Consider the following 23,379-nt stretch of genomic DNA (forward strand, 5'->3'; position numbering starts at 1 on the left):
AGGCAAAGGGCTGCTCTGGCGCTTACAGGCAAGCACCTTTCCTGTTCACTCTCCTTCACCTCACTCCCATTTTCTGCAGTCCCCACAGACGGGTCAGGAAAACTTTTAGGGAAATTTTCTTCCTCAAGAGCTCCCCCAAACAATAACTCACCCCTGTCTTGCTCCACAGGGGCACTGCTCCCTTGAGCCACAACCAGCTCCTGTGTTTCACCTACACCCAGGATCACTTCTGGCCCATCAGGCAGATTCCCACGTAATCCCCCTCCAGACAGACAGCCAGTACCACCGGACAGAAGGTTAGGGTCCCTTTTCTCCCTTCTGCTACCAGCTCCTTTATCTTCATCAGTCAGCATAACTCCTTTGCCCATCTGTTCTTGTGTCCTGGCGAGAGGATGACTCTGGTAGGACAGAGTCCTCTCACCCCCTCCCAGTAACACCTCAGCATCAGGCAAAGAACAAGTACCAGAATCATCTGGTCTCTGGGATTCCCTGATGATACTAACTGGATTAGACCAAGTTAAAGCATCATCCCCTCTGAGAGACACAGAGGCAGGCCCACTTCCCATCTGGGCTTCAGCTGCCCTCAGATCCAGCCTTGGGATCTTGGCTCCATCTCGAGCCCCCACAGGCTCAGACAAAGGAGTCACTTCCCCAGAAGCAGAAGCACTTTTCTTGCACCAAGGACCAGTGTCCTTAGCAGGGATACCACTGCCCCATCCCGGAGCCATTCCCTCTGCTCCAGCCCCCATGGCTGGATTCAGAGTCACACCTGGAATGCTCTTTTCTGGTGGATCCTTCTCCAGCCACCCCAGGCTGGTGAATCTTCCTCAGACAATGGGCTAGTTTCCTTATTGGCACCTTTTCCAAATGCAGGCTTTGCTCTCTCCCCAGGCTGCTGCTGCTGCTGTTCAACACAGACAGACAATGGGAGACACTCTCTCCTTTGTCCCAGCCCCCCGGCTGGTCTCCACACACACACAGAAGGTGAAGCAGCTTCTCTCACAGACAACTTGCCATTCCCAGTGGATCAGCTGCTTTCCTGCAGAGACACACAGGCACCTTCCTTGGCCCAGGCCTGGAAAACTCTTCGCAGGTCTGTCTTGGCCACTAGTAGATGATGGGTTGGAATCGCTCCTTCCCTCCTTGAGCTGTGGCAGGCCACTCGGTTCAGAGCTCCAGGCAGTCCAGGGTTCCCTGCCCCGATCCGGGCTCACCTCTGCAGGATTTTCCTTAACCCTTAGCTCCGCCACTGCACATCCACGCTGCCTTGTCCAGCTCCTTTAATCTCGATTCGGTTTCCAGGTGCTGCCACTTCACAGCGGAGTTGCTGAGCGTGGTTGCAGGCTCTCAGGCTGATGCCCTCTGCACCCCACGATTCCTGGAAGAATCCCTTCAGTGTGCCAGGCTTCTTGCGGGTCACAAGCTGCCCAGGGTTAGGCTGTAGGCCCCTCCGCCCTCTGGGACCGACTCCAACAGACTCCCAGCGGAACCCCTTCTTCAGTGCGACACCCGCTCTCAGGGACCATGAGCACACTGTCTTGGGAAGAACTCATTCAGCGTCAGCCTCCTCAGGGGTCACTTGTTCCTGGGGGTTGGGCTCTCGGCCCCTCCACCTTCTGGGACCGACTCCAACAGATTCCCAGGAGTAACCCCTCCTCGGGTGTGACACCCCCTCTCGAGGACCACGACCGCAGTTGCTTGGGTTCGGCCGCAGGCCCCTCCGCCTTGGGGAACTGCACCTCACTGCCCTTCAGCACACCTGGGTCTCGCAGGCCCCACTTCTTCCGGGGCCCCGGTCACTTACTGCTGGATGCTCCATCCTCGGGGTGCAGAACATCCCACTTCTGACACCAGTGTGATGGGGTTCTGGGGTCCCCCAAGCTCTGCACCCCGGCCGTAGGCAGGAGAGTCTCTCACTTAGCAGGAGAACAGCGGGTTTATTAGCCGACAGGACACAGCATCGTACAGAGGAGTCAGTGCAGCTGGCAGAGACAGCCAGTCCAATCCATGTTGGGGAGAGGAGGCCCCGAGGGGCCCCCAGAGCTGGGGCCTTGCCCCCTCCTTTGTCTTTCTCTCCCTCAGCCCAGACTAACTGCTTCCCAACTCCCAGTTCCAATTCAAACCCCTCAGGCTCCACCTCCTCCTTTGTCTGCAGTACAAAGGTGTTACCTGGTCATCAAGGTTACCCTCAGCAGGAGCCCCACACCCTCTGTGAACCACTCACACACACACAGGTATCCCCCACTCCATCACACAGACCTAGCCTTAAACTGTGTGTGCGTGGACCAGGGGTGTAAAATCTCTGTTTAAGTTTAACCAGTTAAATGGGGGCAATGCTCCAGCCTGACTGAGCTGCCCCTCTATGGCCGGGGGCTGATCTGGCTGGCTGGAGTGCCCCCCTCCCTCCACTTATGGGAGGCCCTGTGGGGCTGGAGCAGCCCCCTGCCCACGGTGGGTGGAGGGCAGCAGCCCCCACCGATTAAGTGTAACTGGTAAGCCTCGTCCAGCAGGGTAAGGCTTACTGATTAACCACTAGAATTCCTGGTGTGGACTGAGCTAGTATACATGCAGGGGACTTTCTCAAGCCTGCTGTATGTGGGAGATCTGGTCATTTCCTTCAGTGTGAAATTCCTCCTTAGGTCAGGGAGCTTGCACATGGCTTAGGTGCTAATTAATTCTTACTTGTGCTTTAGAGTGGGGGCAGAGGCAGCTCACCCTAGCTCTCTGCAAAGACTTGATGAATTTCACCCTCAGTAAAAAGATTTTATTTTTTCAAAGATTGGCCACTTCCACAATATGGCATAATATCTCCAGGAAGAATCTTGTTGTGAGTGAAGACATTGTCTCTTACCAAACATCTATTTTTATCATCACTTTACTAAGCAGATCTTTAAAAAAATATTAATTTAAATTCCATTTATGTCCCTATCGCTCAGTCAAATATTTTTTTTCAAAAAAGAAAATGAGGGCAGTCTAGAAACTTGTTATGTGATAATGCTATAATTGTGTACCATATATAGATAGAGGACTGTTTGTTCCTTCTGTACTCAAACCAGACATAATAATAAAAAAACCAAAAACAATTTGGGAGAGAGACACTTCTCCCCACAGTTTAAAAATCTGGACTGTCTGATTTGAAATAATTTACATTCCAGTAATAGAAAATCAGGAAACAATGCTGGAGCAGCCCTTTCCTTTCCACCCACCACCCTCTCCCCTCTGGGCTGCCAGGGATGGGAGCTACTCAGTCCCAGCTGGAGCAATCCCCTGCCCACTGCAGGTGGGGGACTGCTTCAGCCCTTATTGGTTAACCAGAACCAGGAAGCCGCATCTGTTTAGGGTGCAGTTTACCTGTTGACCGGTTAAACTTTAACATCTGTACTTTGCAGTCAGCTTTGGACTTTATTATTCAGAATAATTTTGTGGCATCTGCAAATTTTGCCCCCTCGAGTTTTACCCTTGTTTCAAGAGCTTTTATGAGAAGTGTAACAGCAGTGGTTGAAAGGCAAATCCCAGCCTCACACCACTCATTCCTAATCTTCCCCTCCCCCATCTGTTATGTGGCGTACTCGACAATGTTTTCATGAGCATTTAAGGATCCTTCAGTTTTGTTTTGAAAATCTTTCAATTACTTGAGTGACAAGCTTTCGTTATCCGTAATCACCTTGCTTTCCTCCGTTTAAAACAAACTCCCTGTGCAAGCAGCTCAAACTCTAATTCAGTTCAGAACTGCCTCTGGCGTGAAGGTGTGTGCTTTAGGCAGATCTCATGTATGAAATCCAGAGGTTCAAACTTTAAGAGGGCTACTGCCTGCCCCTACTCTCCCCCCCCCTCCCCCCCCGCAAAATGGTGCCTTTTCATGTTGTTCTGCTTCCCTCCACTGGTGCCTGGTCCCCACAAGTCCCCTGGGTCATGTGGCTGGTGTCACTGCCCTCCCATGTCCTTCCTTGTTATTCGCCCCTGCTCTGCTGGCTGGTCACAATGTGGCAGTGGGCCAGACATGGCCTGCAGGCCCTATGTTGAGGATTCCTGACATAACCCTTTCTTGGTTTACTTTGGCTTGAGAGTACAGCTTGTCATGAAGAGTGAGTGTCGTATTTAACTAACTGTCCAGTAGTAGAACTGTGTTTGCCCAAGATGGGGGAGAGAGTAGAATTTGTAATTAAAAGTAGCTTCCTTGAAGGAAAAGGTGAATACTGAACCAGGGAATCAAATTAGTGGTGAGAAGGCTGGACACCGTTTTAAGCTCATCCATGTTGTCCTCAAATCTATCTCTTGTCTGACTTACTTGGCAATCCAGCCAATGCAGAATTGTCCCCAGAGTATATTTGTGGTGCTGCTCCGCCACTCTGCTTGGGATACCATTCCTCAGACCAACTGGTCTCACAGTTATGGTGTTTGCCAACATATAGCATGAAGTTCGTTTTAATTCCATCACCTTATTCCTTGGTATGGGCTGAGTTTATGGCAGCAAGATTGTCCTGTATGTTGCTGGCTGGACTACAAACACCCCCTCAGTAACAGGGTATGAGGCCAGGCATGGAAGGCTTACTGCAGTAATAGTTACCATTAGCTGGCAGTTCAGACACTTTTGTGGCACACGTGCTGTGCCTCAGTTTACTTCCTATTAGACAGCTGTCCCCAAGACTAGCTCAGGGCAGCACCACAGAGGCCCTTGAGTTGCATCAGCCAGCAGTTTTAGGTTTGCAGATAATTAGCAGGATGTTCTAATCTAATCTGTGCTAGGTAACCACTGTAAACAGACTCTAGTGGTGCAGAGAAGTTCCAAATCTCTTATTTCCTGTGGTACCAATTTTGCCTTTGGGGTGGGAAGTATTTGCCCTTAGCACACTGGACTCACACAGACTGCTGGCTGTCATGCTTTCACTCTCAGTTGTGTAATTGATGGAAGAAGGATAATGGGGAAGCTGCAGGCTCTGACACAAATGGTTACTAGTGCTAACACAAATCTCTCTTTCCTTTCCTTCCTTTCTTTTATTTCTCTGTAACCTGCTATTTGACAATTTGCGCATGTGCTGTCAATAGTAATTTCAATGGAGGCACCCGAGACTTGGCAGGCAGGTTGGCCCAGCACTCCAGTAGGGTCTAAAATGTTAGTTTGTATTGTTCAGCAAGATACTTATGATCTTGCTAAAGAACAGTGACAGCTGGAGTCGAGACCCACATGTATTTATGTTTTCAAAGGTGAACCGCAATGGAGCTGTGTAAAATGTTCACTGATGGGAGGCCATGGGTCTTAAGGGATAGAGCACTTGACTAGGACTTGGAAGACAAGAGTCTGTTGCCAGCTCTGCCACTGGCCTGCTGGGTTACCTTGGGCAAGTCACTTCAACTCCATGCCTCAGTTTCTCATCTGTGAAATGACTGTAATGACACTGAGGTTCTTTGTAAAGTGCTGTCTGATGTACTGAAGAAAAGTGCTATGGGAGTGCTAGGTATTTATTTATGTATTTATTATGGAACCTCAAGCCAGGGGAAACTATCTGGCTGTCAGTAACACAAAATTCATATCCAGGTGGTCAAACCTTGTGATCAAACCTGGACCTAGTTTAATGGGCCGGCACTTTGGCTTGGTGTTAAAATCTCCCCAAACTTGTGGCTTCCCACTGAGGTGGAACCTAGATGCTTTGGCTGAAATGAGTGATGTCTTTGCTCCTTCTAAATTTGAAATTCAAAATGGAACTCATGGTCTATGCAGCACACACAATTCCAGCCTGGGTCTGAGCTACCCCTGAGTGTGAGGCAGCCCGAATTAGGGCCAGTGCTAGTGGTGGGCTAAGTTGCTTCTGACCCTTGTCCAGGGGTTCTTGAAGAACTATCTCCCTTTCTGAGTGTGCTCAAGTGAGGGAGGGTAACAGCCCCTGCATTTCATCCACACACCGTGGAGTACAATTGGCCACAGAAAGGGTTTGGGGTAAGGTAAGTATTGCCTTGCCCCCTCTGGGCACACTGGAACAACAGTTATCTCCAACCAAAGGACTACCCTGATTTTCAGTGGGCTGGTCAATCCTGGCCGGAGCCCTCCCATTAGCGTGTGACTTTTCACTGCTCCTGACAGGGCCCCTTACTTATAGCCATTTGGACCTTAGATTGAACTGTCTTCTGAAGCATCATTTGCTTTCCCCACAGGCTGCCATAGGGAAAGGAAGGCATCTACTGGACCTGGTTGGCAATGAGAATGAGAGGTTGAGAGCTCCCTTCCCTCCAGGTGTAGGTTGCTGAGGGGCATTGTGAGGGATCTTACATTGCCAGTGCTCGTGGTGAAGCTATTTGATACTGAGGTCTTGGCTCCTCATGGCAGTGAGTCCAGGAGCAGCCACCCTGCAATATTTGAAAGGAGCTCTGTTTATTTCACTTATGCCAGATTTCCCAGCATCTTTTCCTAATCATGGCACAACTAGCTGAAGGCTGGTGGTTCACTAACACACTTCTGGGAGGTTTGTTTAGTGGCACCCATGTTTCATTACATCAAAATAACACTTAGGATTTTTAAGAAACAAACAAACTTTGTCAAACTCCTCATTTTTGAGACCAGTGGCTGGTAGAATTGTAATGAATGAACAGCTCTTCTGCATGGTATTCCTCTGCCACAAAACTAAAACAAAGAACAAAAGCTAAATCTGGAGCTACCTAAGTGCTGAATTTTCATATCTACAGTCATGAAAGTCTCTGTTTTCTCTCAGTATGTTATACAAACTGGGCCATTAGCACCAGACTATTTCATCAAAGCTTCTTTTGATCCTTCAGTTGAAAGGAGAACTTAAACAGGGGGGAATACTGTAGATTTGTTAGTTCTCATTTGTAGAAGTATCTCCTCGCTTTCCTTTGATGTATTTGGTTCTTTTCATTCTCTTCTGAGCTTCCTGGACCTGATCCAAAGACTACTGAGGTCAAGACTGGTGACTTCAGTTGGCTTTTGATCACGTGCCTTCACATAATACAAAACCCTGGGTCACAGAATGAAGTTAGTAGGCAGCAGGTTAAGAACAAACATACGGAAGTACTTTTTCATTGATCTGGAGAACTTGTTGCTAAAGGATGGTGCAAAGGTCAGAAGTATAAATAGTTTAAAAAAAGAATAATGTAAGCTCATGAAGGATAGGTCCATCAGTAACTATTAGCCATGATAGTCAGAGATACAAACCCTAGGCTCAATCTAATTCTTGATCTTCCCCCCCACCCCTCCACTCTCTGATTTGCTCACCTTGATTATCTTTTTCTGATTTGTCCTCCTTGCTTACTGTTTTTGGTTCTCTGTGTCTTAAATATTGAGCCTGTTCTGGTCTGGATATAGTCTGAAGAAGTGGGTCTGTCCCATGAAAGTTCACCTAATAAACTATTTTGCTAGTCTTTAAAGTGCTACTTGACTGCTTTTTGTTTTGATAGTGTATAGACTAGCATGGCTTACTCTCTGTTCCTATGCTGTGGGTGTCCCTAAAGCTCAGACTGCTAGAAGGGGGGACTGGACAACAGAAGGTGGATCAGTCCCCTGTTCTGTTTGTTCCTTCTGAAGCATCCGGCTCTGGGCACTGTTGTGGGGGCAGGTTATTGGGCTAGATGGATCATTTTTCTCACACAGTATGCCTGTTCTTGCATTTTTAAATCTATGGGAGGGAAGTCCTGGGTATATGTGTGTGTGTTTTTACTGTATGTTCGGGGAGTGGGTCATAACAAGATTTTGTTCTTTCAGTTCTGCCCCCTCTGATTTTAATGTTGATAATTTTTAATAACCCACTTTGACTTTGGTGGAAGATATGTCTCTTTCACTACTTTGGGCTAGATTCCCATAGGCTTCTAGGCATGGATTACAGGAGAAATAGGCCGTGTATACACTAGCCAAAAACTTTGAAATGGCCATGCAAATGGCCATTTTGAAGTTTACTAATGAAGCACTGAAATACATATTCAGCACCTCATTAGCATGCAGGCAGCCACGGCACTTCGAAATTGATGCGGCTCACCGCCGCGTGGCTCGTCCAGACGGAGCTCCTTTTTGAAAGGACCCCGTCTACGTCAAAGTCCCCTTATTCCTATGAGCAGATGGGAATAAGGAGACTTCGAAATAGCCGGGGTCCTTTCGAAAAGGAGCCCCATGTGGCGAGCCACATAAATTTTGAAGTGCCGCGGCTGCCCGTATGCGAATGAGGCACTGAATATGTATTTCAGTGCTTCATTAGTAAACTTCGAAATGGCCATTTCGAAGTTTTTGGCTAGTGTAGACATAGCCATACAGATGTAAAATAATAATAGCTTTACCGTTAATACTGGGGACAGAGTCTCACTTCAGGCTCTCACCATTCAAGGACAGTTTATACTGGTAGCAGACAGGTGTTCAGCCTGCAAACCCACCACCTAGCTGGTGCCAAGTGGCACTCTTACTAGAGCAGTCAAAGAGGCCATAGAAACTCAGCTCACTTGCTCTCTGCCAGGTATGGTCATAGGGGAGTGGGGGCAAACTGGGTACACCCTCTCAGAACTGATGTGAAGGATGGAATCTCCAGACACTGTCCACGCAGCAGGTTTCTTAGGTACCAGCAGTGAAAGTAACTTACAGTTTCTTACAGGTCCTGTTCTATTGCAACCTGGGTCCCTGCCAGCTCTTTAAATAGCTCCCTGCTAGTTTTTGCTGCAGCTCCGCCAGCTCTTGCCAGAGCTGCGCACCAGGGCCCACTTGCTGGCTTTCACCTCTGCTGGCTACTAAACTGACCCAATGTTTTAAAAAACACCGACGCAAAAAAACCTTGCTCTCTAAAGATTATTAATGCACCAAGGTATTTTCTGACACAAGGACAGAAGCGGCAAGTAGCTGATCCACCTTTCCAATCACTCATGCTGTGGATTTCAAATAATGGCTTTTCCCACAGACGTGTGGCTAACTCTGTACATAGTACTATGTCTGTGTCTTGGCTGAGCTGATTGACTCATCTCTGGGTTTCGCATGTTGTGGTTTGTGGCTGAGTAAGCAGCTTTATATTCTTTAGCTTTCAATGAGTGCAGTAGATACTCCATAGTTTTCTCACATTAATGTACCATTGTTTTATCATGGGTAGGGTATGAACCACTTTTAAGAAGAAGGATTCCTGCTCTTGCCCCCTAATCCTTCTCCATGCTCCTTGTGGCTTTTGGGGATATGCAGTTAGTTCACAGTTCCAACGCACGCAACTCATTTGAAGCAGAAATAAATTGTTGCTGGGCAAAACTTGACTCAATTGCTAGGTGGAATTGCACACTGAAAGAGTAAATGTTTTCAATGTGATCAGCCCCTCAGGGTAGCACATAATGGAAGGTGAAATGGATACAAGAGAATGAGACAGAGCAGGAAGCAAAGGATTCACATGCATTTTGATGCTGTTACTCTGAATTCTCTTGCGGGAAATTGCCCCATCAGATCTTTTACCACACTATTTTTTGTCCCTGATTTAAAAACCTCCAACTCTCTATGGTGTTGTAATCAAATCACAGGCACCTCTATGGGGTAACAGCAGTGGAATAAATTTTGTGCTATGCACTGACGCATGTCCAGTGTGCACCACCAGTTCAACCTGTACTAGACATTTTCAGAAGATTTGTGTTATTGTCAATGAGCCGTGGGTCTGACCCACAGAGGTGCCAGGATAACAGCTCCTATTTGGCCATGTGGATGCAAGTCTTCTGCATGGTCCAGGGTGACTAGTCAGGCATGAAAGACTAGAGTTGGGGCCTCTGGGCTGTGGTATGCTTTGCCGGATTGTTTTTACTGGGCTGCAGCTCTCCACTGGCAGAGTCTAGTCCGTGATTGCAGTTCAGGAACATTGTTGGTTCAATGGTTCAGACCGCAGCTTTCACACCTCTCCTTCCAGAGACTTCATAGGCAGAAAGTGACCTTGTGGTTGGATGTATGACTGGGTGCCAGGTGGGATAGTACTTATAAGAGCAGTATCAGAGAGGTAGCCGTGTTAGTTTGTAGCTTCGAGAGCAACAAGGCTTATGGCACCTTGTAGACTGATAAATATTTTGGAGCATAAGCTTTCGTGGGCAAAGACCCACTTCATTAGGTGCATGAAGTGGGTCTTTGCCCACGAAAGCTTATGGTCCAAAATATATGTTAGTCTATAAGGTGCCACAAGACTTCTGGTTGTTCTATAACAGCAGTGTTACTCAGACTGAGGCTTGGGAGCCCCAAATGGCTCTTCAATGTGTCCCTTGCAGCTCTTTGCAGTAGGTGACATCAAAATACTGTGTGATTTTTAATTATTAAACAATCAGGATTTGTTGTTGTTGTTAACCAAATGTAGACTATTCAATCAGTTATTTTTCTCTGCACACGTGAAAAAAATGAATTCACGTGACTGATGCATTTGCATAAATGCTGATCATTAATTTGGCTCTGGAACCACTGAGATCACAGTATCCGTGTATTAGATTCATACCCTCATTTTAGTGAACAGCAAAATACCAAAGTCCATAGCAAGGACCATAAAGTCAAGCAGAGGGATATTGGCCATTACAGACTGGTGCTGTTTAAAATTCCCTTTCTTACAATGAATGCAATGCTCTCTTGTGCCCCTTGCCCTGTACTGGATAAAACTAGAACTGCTTAGTCATGTCTGAAACTCTGTACTGCTACCAGCTAATGAAGATCCTCCTTTAGTTCAAATGGTAGGAACCTGAACTCCAGAGCAAGAGGATTTGTCTCCTCTTTATCTCATGCCTTGCTATGAAGTTCCTAGATGTGGCCATGCATTTTTTTGCAATATGGACGTATTCAGTAGTCATTTTAAAGGCCCATTTCCTGTGCTGATGGTATTACCACAGGGTAGGGCAGAGGGATGTGTACTTGAATTTTAAGGCATGTCTATACTGTAATTAGACGCCCGTGGCTGGCCCATGCCAGCTGAATTGGGCTTGTGGAGCTTGAGCTCAGGGGCTGTTAAATTGCAGTGTAGAGGTTCAGGCCCAGACACTCTGCACTCTGGGGCCCTCCCTCCTTGCCAGGTCGTAGAACCCAGGGTCCAGTCCAAACCTGAATATCTATGCTGCAATTAAACAACCCCTTAGACCAGGTCTGAAACTCTGAATCTACTGGCACGGGCCAGCTGTGGGGTTTTAATTGTGGTGTAGACATACCCCTAGCGATCCTGTTCTTGAGCCAAGCTGGATTCTCCGTAGCAGGGAGCAGAGCTGGCTCAGCTAAGGAAACCCTAATTAATCATTTAATCTGTGTCTAATCCTTTTTAGAGTAAGTCGCTCCCTGGCCTCTGCGGCAGTGAGAGGGCTGGCAAGGCAGAATGCAGGCACACTCCAGGGGCCGAGACAGTCTCCTTTAATGCCAGAAGAGACTGTCCAATTGTCTAGTCTCAGCTCTGCACATCGCAGGCCACCGGTTTTCACCCAGACACCCACTCAGTTGAGCTCAGTGACATTAGGTAGACATCAAGGCATTTCAGTCCTCTAGGGCCTGTACTGTTGTGTGCTGTCAGTGGAGAACAGGCAAGCCTGAAGTATCACCAGTGTCTGGGACTGCTGCCCAGGAAATCATAACAGGAGAGCCCTACCCCACAGTACAGAGGGAAGTGAACCCCCTAGCTGCTTGGTGATGCAGAGTGCAGTGGGCTGGGAGGTGGTAGTGGGCAGGCTGCCAGTCATTCCAGCTCTCTGCACTGTGGTGAGTGTGGGAGGGGCCAACCCCTGCTGCTGCCCAGCCCCCCATTAATCCTCTGGGCAGCCCTTGGCCCACAAGTCCCAGCCATAGGACAGTTGTGTTGGCTGCTGCGGAGCCCCCAAAGCGTAGGGCCAAGAGTAGCCACCTCGAACCGTTCTGTGGATGGGACAGTTCAGCCAGGCAGGATGATCAATCCTGAGCAACTGCAAACTTCTGTGGAGTTGGGACCCTCTGCCATCCATGACTTCTGCCTCGGTTGCACTGAGCTGCACCCCTGGCTGTGAGACAGGGCTTGTGTAGCCTTGCAGGAATGGGGAAGGAAAGAAGAATGTAGCTTGACTGAGTCACACCCACCCCTTTTACAATGCTCTTCCCAGCAACACCTCCTGGTAGAGCTTCCTGAATGTGGCCAATGAGGGAACTGCTGACAGAAATAGCCTGTGGTAGTGGAAAAAGCCAGGCAAGTGAGAGAGAGAGAGAGAGAGAGAGAGAGTGAGAGTGAATACATGTGCACAAACCAAGCTATTCCCTCTGCACCCCCCTTTCTGCACTGTTTGGGCTGAAGGAGCCTGTGAGACATGCTGCCTTCACTGCAGACCATGAGGGCTTCACATTCAGTTGACGCATCCAGGCCACTGCAGAGCACCTTCAGAGGGGTGGTGCGTGCCCTTAACTCACATTGACTTGAGTGGGGTAGAGAATACTTACTGAATTGCTGGAATAGGCTGTTGGTCTATATTCAGAAGACTAAAGGCCACTCTTATGGATGGGTGGATGGAACTGGAATGTCTCAGCTAGATGTTGTATGCTGCCTTTCAGCTGTATTGGAGTATGAATAGGACCTTACCAATCACACCATGAACATGTGTCATGAATCATGAAATAAGCCCTTTCCTGTGAAATATGATGTCTCGTTGTGTCTAGGAGCACCCAATCACAGGGGGCTTCTTAGACCTGCCTCCCCTGCAAGCTGCTCTGGCAGTGGGAGATGGGTACCAGACCAGACCCACCTCTACCTCTTGGAACCTGTTTTAATATTGGTCCAGCTCTGAAGGCAGCACAGGAGTAAGGGTGGCAGTCCCATGACTCCCTCCCCCACCAACAGGTTTGTGACTGCCTCCATCTCCTTTTTGGTTGGGAGCCCATGGTTACACCACCGCGAAATTTCAGGTTTGAACAGCAGAAAATGCGAAATTTACCAGTTGTCAAATGCTGTATCTGTGAAACTGACTATAATGGATCCTGAGTTTGGTAGGGCCCTAGGTATGAATATTATCCATGTAGGGTGGCCCTGAATGCAAACAGCATCAGAACCTAGAGTCTGCTTACCCTACCCTCATGCAGCCTGCAAATTGCTTGTGCAATGTAAACCTCACTTTTCATGCAGACATCATCTCCTTCAGAGCCATCCCAATGCCTCAGAGTGATGGCTAGAATTAGAGCCCTTTAGGCAGTGCTTCCAATCCTAAGCCTCCAGGGAAAAGGCAGAATTGCTGAACTTTCTGAGGAGTCAGGACTGAACCAATGGCCTCTTTCCTATTATTCTCAAACCTTCAGAGGGCATTGCTTAATTCCTGTACATCCCATACCACTGGATAACCATGTTGGTTGATGTTCTTTCCTCTGTTCTGAGGCCCCCGTATTAATCTTGTTATATGATCACTTCATTCTCTAGGCAAAGCAGCACTTAGAAGAAAAGGTGGGGGTGGGAGGGTGAGCAGAAGGTGGGAAACAAAGTAACAGAGATTAAAAGGACCCTCCCAAAACAAAACCATGAAAAGGGAAATATATAAAAGAACTGGAAAAGAAAGGAAGAAGGTTGTATGTTGCTTCTCTCTTCCCTTCTTCCATCTTTCCTGGGTTTGTGTGCAATGTCTGGAAATCATGAGATCTTCAGGGCAGGGATCTGTCTTGTGACATGTCTATAAAGCATCTAACACATTTTAGGGTACTAGTGGGTACTGTAGATTTCGGGGAAGACTTGTATCTTTAAGTAAGTATGTCTGGAGCTTCAGCATATAGCTATAATTCTTCATGGGGAGCTGAGGCAGGCCATAACCCCTTGAACCATAGGTCCCTTTTCCTCTTACTGGCTTGCAATGTGCACTCTCAGTTAGGGACACCCAGCCTTTCCTCTCATTTGTTCCATCCATAGGCAGAATAAATTTTAAGTGCAGCAAAGCATATGTGGATGTGCACCACCAGTAGAAACACATGCTGCCGGCGGTAGGCGCTCTGTGAATCAGCTGGGTGGCACCTGACTCTCTTCTGGGTGGCTGCCCAAGCACTCAGCTTTCAGGGAACACGGGGGGATTCCACTGACTTTTGTGGAATCTAGATGGACGTTGATATAATCATGATCTTAATTTATTTCTGGGATATAGTCACAGATGGGCTGTCAAGGCTTATATCAAACTGTTAGACTCCTTACAGGAATAAAAGCTTTTCACAGGAAATCTTGCAAAGTTCATATTGTACCATGAAGAATGAAACCCGAAACTTTCAAGTGCCTGATGAAATGAGCTGTCAGCCAGCATCTTCTTGGATGCCAAACAGTTCCCTCTGCTTTCTATGCATAGTCTTCTAATACCAGTTTTTGCTTCTCCCCCTCTGCTGTATTGTCTAGAGCCCACTGAGACATGCAAGTGCTTTTGGGAGATCGCTTCTTTGGCAAATGTTAGGTGTGCTGCATCACCATGTCAATTTCAAGTTTAAGGTGTGTGTGAGCTGGTTTTCAGCCTTCTGGTAGCTGTGGGTAAGTCAGAAAGCAGATCAAATGATGCAAATGGAGCTGGCTTCTTCATATTGGCTTCCCTTGGGTTCACCTTTCGAAAAGTGCTGCAATGTTAAATTTAGATTTGTAAAGCAGATGCTAAAATACAAGTTATATAAGCTTATTGGTATAATTGGACTCTTCAAGCCTGGACTGAATATTCTTTAGGCATAATAATCATGTTTAATTATTTGAGGAAGGAATGTGTATTAGATCATTCACCGAAAATGCATGGCTACTCCTTCATTCAATACATGCCCCTTCAGCTCCAGCAGGAAGAAAGAGCTGCCAAAAGTTAAAAGGTGTTCCCCATAGGTACAATGGATCAACTATGCTGAGCTTTTAATGGAGAGGCCTGGCTGTTAGAGAACTGCTCCGTTAATATAATCTTTTTCTTGATGTTAGGTTATTTTATTTTTTAACCAAATCATTTTACCATCCAGCTCAATGGGATGGTAATTTAGAACACATATGCTCTGTCCCGCTGGAAGGGGAATGTTATGTCCTACCCTAAGGTGTGGGTTTGCCCATTCATTTCAGAGAATTAGAACAGCCTGCTTTCCTTCTGCAGTTGACTTGGATATGAAACAGCTTGCCTGGGCTTGTAAATATCTCGGTTGGAATTGCCCAAGAAATGATTTTGCATTTTTAAAGTGAATATCGTGTCATGGGGAAAGCAGCTAAGGTTAAAAACAAACCCCAGATCTCACTTGCTATTGCTTTTGAATGCCTCTTTGGGATCATTTTTGGATCTTTGTTCCTTTTGATCTACTTCTTGATTGGATTCAAATTAACCTGATGTCTTGTTTTTGTGAATTTTGTGCGTCACGTACTGTAGCTGTTGTATTATTTACTCTGAGAAGGAAATCAAAGCTCATCATTAGACACCATGCAGCAGCTGTCTAAACACAAGAACATTGCCTTCTGCAACTGAGATTTTACATACTTTAGCTACAGTGATCAAAACAATGGCAAAAGGGGATTGGTGCAGGGATATGCATCTCCTGGGTTTGTATACCCTGCCATGATGATTCTGTTCCTGTTGTCTTCCCAGGGAATGCTGCATGTGACATGATGGTACATGAGTTGAAATATGATGGCCTGGGTCATGAGTTCAAATCCTAGTCATATGGCTCTGATCAAAAATTGTTAACCTCTACTGGTTGTTCTGTGGCCTATGTAATGACCTAGGAGGTCTGAGGACAGTACCTAGTGGGCAAGAGCCCTTGTCATTAAAAACTACCATGGACAGCATTCCCTGTAAGCTGATTGCTTGGGCAGCTGCCCAGGAGAGATTCAGGTGCCACCAAGCTGATTAGCAGACCATCCAAAGCTGCCAGCAGCATGCATTTTTCTTGGTGGTGCACATAACAAAATTTATTTTACCCGTGGATGGAGAAAAGTAGAAGGAACCCTGATTGTGGACTGCAATTCACACACTTAAGCATGTGGTGAACTCCCATGAAAGCCATTGGACCTTTAGCACATACTGAAAGTCAAGCATAGATGTAATGATTTCCTGAGCAGGGGATCCCAACTCTGTGTCATTGTTTATGTTCTGAACTAGGAAGCTCTGAGAATAGACCCAGAATTAACACTTCTCTTACTATTAGTAGTGGCTCAACTCTTGTTTTGCAGTAGTATTTACATGCCATCCAGGCCTGGTTCCATTGTGCTAGGCTCTGTACCAGCACAAGACAGGAGGAGGCTGAGGCAGATAAATGAGCTGCCATGGGGAAAGATGGACTGACTAAAATACTTGGGTGCAGACAATGCTTATCCTGTTGGATAGAAGGAAGGAATGACCTGAGAACTTCACTTTCCAGCTGATGCCAATTCATCACCTTTGCCAAAGGCTGGGTATTTACATCATTACCAGGAGTTGGCACAAAATACTTATTGATTTAGTAAAACAGAAAGTTGGACACTTTTTAAAAATTCTTCCTCTTGGGAACTGTGGGCTAAAGCAGTAGTTCCCAATCTTTACACTAGTGCGGACCCCCAGTCTCCTCCCCAAACCTTTTGTGGACCCACTTGTCCCCGAAACCATTTGTGAGCCCCTGTCACAGCCAATTCAAGCCACTATGTACACTTAATTAAATGGAAAAGGAAACCACAGCATAGATTTTCAGACAACAATTAATAACCTTATCGGAAGATATTTAATTTAAAAATAATTGATTGTAACTTTGCAATTTATTTAAAACATATCCTACGATCATTTTTTGTAGACCCCAGGTTGGGAACCCCTGATCTAGAGGATAGGGTATCAGGCTAAAGCTCAGAAGATTAGGTTCTGTTTCCAGGTATGCTCTTCTGACCTGCTGGGTGACCACCTCTGTGCCTCAGTTTCCCCTTACGTAAAAGGGGAAGAATGGATAGTACCTCCTTGCTTTGCACTCTACTGATGAAAAGTGCTAACTCAGAACGAAGTGCTGGTACTGCATCTTGCCAGACATGGCAGAGGGAACGTTTCTTGTGTCAATAGCTTTGTCTTAACTACAGTAATGTTACAGAAGCCTAGGTCTGGAAGAATGAGAGTTAATTTTCTTTAAAATACATCCCCAGAACTAATTGTGAACACATTCTGAGAAAACTTCTGCATATAGTCAGAGCAAATTTACCTGGAGAGAGAGTTCAGAACATGACCGAGCTGAGCAGCTACCTCTTGCGATAGCATTTGCCTCTTGAGCCTGTGGCTCAGAGCACTAACACTGTATGTATGTTGAGTATTCTGTTTGTCCTTGGTAGAGACACAGTCTGAGCAGTTCTGCACAAGCTCCCCCTTGCACCATCCTGTTCCTGTACCTCAGCTCTGATCACGAGGGACCATTTCATTCTGCCAAGGTTCCCAGGGAGGCAGGCAATTCTGGAGAAGGTTTTGAGATATGGACACGAGGGGCCAGATCATCGTTAGTGTGCTACCCCACTGACTTCACAGGCATTTAATCTCTTTACACCAGCAGAGGGTCTGGCTCTGGGATCTTCGCTGAGCTCATCAAAGAAGTTCACCATTTGCTTTCCATGAAACTGTCTGCAAAGCTTAATTGTCCACTGATACCTTGGCCCAGCATGGCTGATGGGAAGGTGGGGACAGAGCTATGTTTGGTGTTCAGAGGCACTCACTCAGCTTTGTTCCAACTCCAGAAAGTTGGTTGAGACTGACAAAGCTCTGGAGAGAGCCTGGGCTCACTTTCAGGGACGTGGGCCAAGTTCATGGCTGTGAGTCCAGAATGTGAGACAGGAGCTGAAGGCAGGTTTCAGGGTATGTGAATCCTAGCAGCTTCCAAGCCAAAGAAAATGTTCTAGTGGTCCCCATGTGAAGACATCCAAAGGGCCAAACTCTTTGCCAGTATAAAGCATGTAGCACAGTTGGTAGAACTCTAGTGAGAACAACTGACACCCACTGACCTTTGCTCCTGTCTGAAGGGCATAGGGCTAGGTCTGTAATTCTAATCCCTCACCATGACTGAACTTCCTGGAACTGGAGGCCACTTGAACAAATCCTAAAGCAAACTTAGGAGTGTCTGACAAAGCAGTTGCCTCCCAGCTCAGCTGTTCTAAGAGTAAATGGACAGATCCTGAGTCACTTTTTAAAGCGTTTCCTTCTCTCCCTGGGAATCAGACAGGAAACCAGAGTTCCTTTAGTTAAACATGCAATGTACACATATGGCAGCTGCAGCCCTGTTGGTGGGTGTACAACTGTCTGTGCGGAATGGCCTTGGAGGAAAAGTTATTTAATGGAAGGCAACAGATGAACTGCTCCGTTCTGGGCCAGGCCTGGTGTTTTCAGCTCAGGTCCACGTTGTGTGACTGTCCAGAGCAATGTGTCAGCACTGCTGCTGCAAAGCCATTAAATGCTCTCGTCACTTCTTCAGCTTGTACTTTTATGTTTCTCTCTCCATCTCCTACACATCTTGGCTGAACTCTGGAAGCGCTTTTTGATGTATGCTCTCAATTCTCCCGCAAAGATCTAAGAAAGCTCTCTGGCCTTTTTCGCTTACTCCCATCAGTGTAAATCAGAAACCACTTCACTGAAACAAAAGGAGTTACCAAGCTATAAGTGAGAGCTCCCTCTCTCTGAACATGCATCTTGTTATGGGACAGCAGCATCTCGTCTCTTCCAGGTTGTACTTACCCTTGTTGGATAATTGCTCACGCTGTTCGCTATGGCAGCTCAGTGAGTCTCTGAAGATGTTCACTGGGTGGTCTTTAAAAATCAGATGTGGTGTAATCTGTTGCCACTTCCAAAATATGAGATGAGCATGAGGTCTTAGAGCAATATAAAGATCTTGGCACACAACTGCATCTGAGACCTCGGTGTAAACTCACTTATTTCAGTGGGAGATTGCAATCAGTCATTTGTCAGACAAACAAATGCAAGGAATGAAGGGTTTGGCCTACAGTGTATATTGGCGATAATACCTCAGAGCGGATCTGTTTTACTGTACAGTATTCACATACTTTAGTGATGCATCAGCTCCGGATAAGAGGCAGCTACTAACAGGCCTCAGCAACAGTTAGATTTTGTAGGAGCTTTGTTGTCCCTGTTTAAGCAGAGGTATCCTTTACTCATTGTTGGTGTTGGATCACAGCTAGTGTCTGATTCTGATAGGGTGATTACTCAGCATGAGATAAGCATCAGATGTACTGTAATTCCCAAACCTACACGGAAGGTGGGCTGCCAGCCACAAATGCGAAGTCTGAGTTTTTGAAGACCAGATGCACAATTGCTTGCCTAATGTGTATAATCAGTTATAGCAACTACACATACCAATAACCAGTTGTGCTCACAAATGTCTTCTCTCCACTTGCACTCCCAGTTGCCAGATTTGCACATACAGTTGTAGCTAAATTTTTCCAGATTTTTATGTAAGGGTTTTTTTTTTTTTTTTGTATCTCATCACATTATTTCTCTGTGCATAACAGTTAAGACACAGCTCTTTAATGAGGCTTCTTATATTTGTAAGTGATTGCTATTTTTATTTCTGTAGCACTTAGGAGCCCCAGTTCTTGTCCAGGACTCCACTGTGTTAGGCACTGTAACAACAGATAATGAAAAGTTTGCTCTGGCTCCAAAGATCTGGCAATCTAAGTATAAGACAAAAGATACCAGGTGGACACGGATGGGGGAGCACAAAGACATAAAGCAATGGAATGTGTTTATTACAAAGGGTCTGTGTATTTCAAGGATCCATTTGCAAATGCATTGTAGTTTGAGTCAGAGGCTGCTTCAGATTTTTCTCCCTCTCTAGAAAGCGTACGTTTGTACATGTGACAGACAGATCGGGTACTGCGTTCCCCCACAACTCCCACACTATAAGGCAAACACAATGCCATTCTTTCTTTGACTACCCCTTCATCAGCCGCTTAGAATTCTGCTGCGCTCCAGAAATGCTGTTGCGGAGGATTGGTTGTGGGAGCAGGGGTAGTGATTGTGTGTCAAAGTCTCTTGTGTTCTTATGTTTGCACTAAGATGTGGTGAGGGATTGGTGTTTTGAGACAAGCTGAAGCTTGCAGAGATTTCCTTTTCCTGGGCACAGGCAAAGCAAGGAGCAATATATAGTAACATTTAAAGAAGAGCTGGAAACTTGATGTGGATGAAGGAGAGTCTGTTATGTGTGGTGCTGGTTTATTAGACCCATAGCTGAGGAGTGGTCTTTTCCCGACACCTTCTGATCCTGAGACACCCCATCCGTGGCCCCACTAAGTCGCAGGACTTCCTCAACAGCCTCCTCCTGGCCATGGCCAAGGTAGCCATCTATAACACCAGGAAGAGGAGGCTGGCTGGGGAGGGGGACTATGACTGTGGGGCCTATTTCTGTTCTGCCATCCGCTCATGAATCCAGGCAGAGTTCCTCTGGGTGGCATCCACTGTTTCCCTTGACGCCTTCGAGAATCAGTGGGCGTTGTCCAGGGTTCTCTGCTCAGTATCCCCCTCTGCTTCCTTCATTTTGACCCTTTGATCTTCACACCTGTCCCTGTTTTCTTTTTAGTTGCCCCCCCGTACTTGCTTGGAGACCATGTTATTTTAATAGATTCCCCCTCTTGAGGGGGACCTTTTAGTCATGGGTGGTCTGTGCCTGCCCACTCCCTTGGTTCTCCAATATGAGCTGAGGAGTTGTGAGCAAAGCTGGAGGGATAACCCTGGGGAGTGACGTCTTCCAACCACTGACCAGACAACCCAGACAGCAGCCGTGCACTGCCTTGTTAACGTGCTTTGGCCCTGACCAGGGTCACTTTAGTAAAACTGGTAGGAAGAAACAAAACAAAACACCCTGTGTGACTAGAAACCAGTGGAATTGTAGGTAGCAGTAAACAAAATGCCTTGTGGGCCACACTTATAAGCCCAATCAGCTACAGATTCCCCACCACTGATCTAGATGGATAATAAATATGCACGTGCTTTTAGCGACATCTGCTGGAACTGAACCAGATGGTTCTGCTGTAGCCACCTCAACCCAAATGGGAGCATCATGCTCCAGTAAGAGTTGGCTTTTGGGAGGGAGAATGATACAGATCAGCCTGATCAACAGAGAGTCCGGCCTCCTTTCCCCTGGCGCCATGCAAGGGGGAGTGGAGGGAGCACTTGCAATGTAGATGTCAGGACCCTGCTGGGCTGTGGCTCAGACATGCCTTGGGTGGAGAAAGGGCAGGAGTTACTGCATTGTTCTCTTGAGCAAGGCTCTCGCATGCAGAAGGACTCTAAGGCTCTTTCAGCCTTTCCAACTCTGAGGCTGATTGCAGTTGTGCAGTGAAATGGGGTCACTGCAAGTCATGGCCTAGGATAAGGTGGGAGTTATGTGCTGATGGGAGGAGGCTGCTGGGATTGTGGTGGTGGCAGTGATAGTCCTGGTGAGAATTCCCTCTAATTTTTTCCATCCCTGGATGAAATAAATTATGTGCACCAAGACCCGTGGGTGTGAACAACCAATGGAAACACAGTCTGCCAGCTGTGGGTAGCCGTGGGCACTCTGCTAATCAGCTGGGCGACATCTGACTCTCTCCTGGGCCGCCGCCCAAGTGCTCAGCTTACAGGCAACACTGGTATTTCTGGCACCTTGTAGCGCTTTTGCTGTGTTTGCACCCACTAATGCCAACATATCAGGATTTCTCCTCTGTACACAAGATTCCCCAGTGCTGAGACCTTCCTGAGTGAAGTGACCCCACAGCCAGAGGGTGCCCTGTCTCTGTTGAAATCCTACCCATGTGGGTATAATAAGGCTCTGCTTTCAGTGCATTAACATTTTCCACTACATGAGTATTGCTAAGCCCTGATGTCCCAAATGTGAGGGAATGGTACCTTCTGCTCATAGTCTGGGGATTAGTTTGCTGGCTCAGGTGTTCCTTCCCCCAGGGTACCTGGGACAAGACAGAGTGGGAGAGAAAAGTGTTGCAGTATGGAGAGGAAACTGTCCCATGCTGTAGCTGAGAGGCGGGGAACCTTTTTCAGGTTGGGGGCCACTGACTCACGGTCAGATCACTCAGGGACCACAGAAGTGAAAATAAAAAAACTCCATGTCACCTGTGGGTCCCTGACTGAATGAGGCCAGGGCCAGGGGATCTGGACAGGAGGCAGGGTGCAGGAGTGAGCTGGGGGTTGTAGATCTGAGCCTTAGTAGGGTTCAGGAGTGGGCTGTTGGTGGGGGGATCTGGGTGGGAAGGTGTGTAGGTCTGGGCAGAAGGGGGTGCAGGAGCAGGCTGGGGATGTGGATCTAGGTGAGAGGAAGGGTACAAGAGGGTTTGAGGTCTGGAAAGGGGAGGAGGCAGGTGTAGGCTGCAGGTGGAAGGTCTCGGCAGGAGAGGAATACAGGAGGGTTTGGGGTGTGGGAGAGAAGGGTCGGGGGCAAGGGGTCTTGAAGGGGGAGTGCAGAAGGGGAGGGTGGGCTCTAGGCAGGAGGGGGTGGAGAGTTTGAGGGGAAGGGTCAGGGTGGGCCTGCGGGTGGGGAGTCAGGGTGGGAAGGAGGATGCAGGAAGGGGGTAGAAGTAGGAGTCTGGATGGGAGGAGGCGCAGAAGCAGTCGGGGCACAGGGTCTGGGTTATGGGAGTGCACTTACCTTTGCAGCACCTCTGGATGCACATGGCTCTGTGCCCCCTCCCCCCAGGCAGTGCCCTCTACTGCTCTGATTGCCAGGAATCCCAGGCTGCCCAGGCTGCCCGGGCTTCTGCTGCTCCCCATGTCTGGGGGAACAGCAGCGACTGGCAGTGGAGCCTGGAGCCTCTTCCTGCCCCCTCTGCCCCCAGCAGAACCTGTGGTCTGCATCTGGACTGTGGCTTGCCTGAGCTGGCCTGCAAAGGTCAGGGCTCTGTACCCTCCACCCACCAGAGGTTAGATTCTATAGAGGGAACCCCTGAACCTCAGGTTAAAGTTCTCTTCCCCCAGCTGTAGCATAGGAAGGCCCCTCTCTGGCTGGCTCTGGCTGTAAATGGGACACCTTTCAACTAGATTTAGCTAAACACTGTAATATTCCCTCCTCCCCTCTTACAAATTCAGTGCTGATGCCTCATTGCCATCTCTGTCCTGAAGCTCGCGTCAGATGAGAGCTCTGCTTTTACTGCAAAACCTGTCTGGACAAAGTCCCAGGGCTCAACTTGTAATTAAACCTGGAAGAGTCTCCCATGGAGTCAGACAGCTCTAGTGTTAAAACAAGAATTGCAGCGCTTTCTCCCACAGCCTTTTCTGATCCTTGCATCAGAGCCAGCTCACCAATTCATTGTGAGGAAGGAGAACCAGGGAGATGTGTGCAGAGCAGAAAGTTGCATTCCCTGCTGCCTGAAGGATGTCTGGTTAGGAGGAGCACAGGTATGGAGCTGAGGCTACATCAATTAAGAGAAAAGGGACATGAAGATATGAAAGATCAGAGGAGGGGTGGATGAGCAAACATCCTACTAGGAGCGGCTCCCAGATATGTGTGTCTATTAGGGACATGGTGTATGCTCTGAT

General features: G+C 47.5%; 1 protein-coding gene across 1 annotated transcript in view; it reads left to right on the plus strand.

Moving 5' to 3' along the window:
- Positions 1-23,379, plus strand: part of PLCH2 (phospholipase C eta 2) — a 395,254-nt gene that overhangs the window by 13,209 nt on the left and 358,666 nt on the right. The window lies entirely within an intron of this gene.

This window comes from Carettochelys insculpta, chromosome 23 (genome assembly GCF_033958435.1).
Source record: "Carettochelys insculpta isolate YL-2023 chromosome 23, ASM3395843v1, whole genome shotgun sequence".
Classification (NCBI taxonomy): domain Eukaryota; kingdom Metazoa; phylum Chordata; order Testudines; family Carettochelyidae; genus Carettochelys; species Carettochelys insculpta.